This window comes from Fukomys damarensis, unplaced genomic scaffold (assembly GCF_012274545.1).
Source record: "Fukomys damarensis isolate Sample0158 unplaced genomic scaffold, DMR_v1.0_HiC HiC_scaffold_27, whole genome shotgun sequence".
In the NCBI taxonomy this organism is placed as follows: domain Eukaryota; kingdom Metazoa; phylum Chordata; class Mammalia; order Rodentia; family Bathyergidae; genus Fukomys; species Fukomys damarensis.
In genome coordinates, this window is record NW_022900939.1 from 29050050 (window position 1) to 29051673 (window position 1624).

At 38.9% G+C, this 1624-nt stretch overlaps 1 non-coding gene across 1 annotated transcript; it reads right to left on the reverse strand.

The window, feature by feature from the left end:
• Nucleotides 1–834: 834 nt before the first annotated feature.
• Nucleotides 835–940, reverse strand: LOC117283588. The gene has a single exon (XR_004514617.1). It is a non-coding gene; the product is annotated as a U6 spliceosomal RNA (small nuclear RNA).
• Nucleotides 941–1624: the final 684 nt, after the last annotated feature.

Genomic DNA, 1624 nt, shown 5'->3' on the forward strand with positions numbered 1-1624 from the left:
TCAGTCACCAAGAGGTGACTTGTGTGCTTTTGCCCCACATTTTAGTTGTTCATGCCTCGTAGAGGCTATGTGCTTTTGTCTTGTGGCTTAATCATTCAGCTTAATTATCCACCCCTGGCTAGGTCTCCTGCATACATAGATAATAGAAATAGATAGACAACAGATGGATGGATGGATGGAGAGAGAGACAGAAACAGATAGATAGATTTATTAAATGAGTGCATTGTTTCAAAGTCTAAGAAGGATAAGAAAGAATTTATGTGCTGAAAATGCTTTTTAGAGTCCCTAGCAGTGAATTGAAAATTGATTCCTGTATGGATAAAGCTTAATTTTTTCCTCAAGTTTTAAAAGTCAACTAAAAAACTATTTGTTATATTAATAAAGCTTATACTGTTTAAAATAACAATAATTTGCTTCCCGATTAATTTATATTCACATGTAAGAATTAATTCCTCCCTAAACAAGTAATCTTGATTACAAAATTTTTAAACTACACTTTCTTAAAATGATAAAAATATATAGAAAAGGAAGTTAACCCAACAATGATAGATCAGCTTGTTTCACACTAAACTCTCACTAAAAAGAGCTATAGAGGAGAATTTATAGGGTAACTTCTTATAGTATTGACACTAAGTGTTGGCAAGGATCAGAGCTCCTGAATCTCATTCTGTAGGGGAGGAGGAACTGCTACCACCACCAAGGAAAATTGTTTGCAGTATTTAAACCTTACTGCCCAAAATTCTTTTAGAATTTTTATATCTTCTTTGTTCAACTTTGGTAATTCACATGTATTTAGGAATCTGTCCATTTCTTCTGTGTTCTCCATTTTATGAGAGAAATATGGAACACTTCACAAATTTCCTGTCATCCTTGAGCAGGGGCCGTGCTAGTCTTTTCTATATCATTCCAATTTTAGTTCATGAGATGCTGAAGCAAGCACCCAGCCTAGAATTCTTTCTACCAGCAAATACGCTACAGAAATGTTTGCACCTATGTCAGAAGGCACATACGGGAAAGTTCATGGTAGCATCATAGAGAATGCTCATCTGGTTGTAGAACCACAATGGGAGAGATGGATATCTTGGTTTCCTGCCTTGAAAATGGCCCATCCTCATTCAAGCTCACCTTACACAGGCCTTTCCTGGACCCCCAACCTCCTGGAATCTGGAGGCAGCAGGTTGGCAGCAACCTTTATGTTGAAATTTAATGCCTCCTGTCCAAGTGCTGGGAGCATATTCCACAGAAGGAAAGCATTCCCTTTCTCCCCTTCCCAAAGTATGGGGAGAAAGACAAATCGTCTTCCTTTTGGAATATTATACTCCTCTCATTGTGAGCCACACCTCCCTCAATCACTGATGAAATCAGGATTGAGAAAATCAGTAAGGAGCAATTTGAACTACATTCTCACTCTGAGTGCTGCCTGTGGACCTGCGTGGTAATAACTGCAGACTTGTTGAAAGCTTGGACGCATAGCTCCCTCTCAGACATCCTGAGTTGGACACTTAGGTGTTGGGTGCAGCAACCAGTTTCAAGAGATTCTTGGGTCATTCTGCTGGTACTGATGTGCTAAAAACTGCTTCTTAGAGTACTTGGGACTTCTCCATGGTATAAGGGCTCTGTGAAA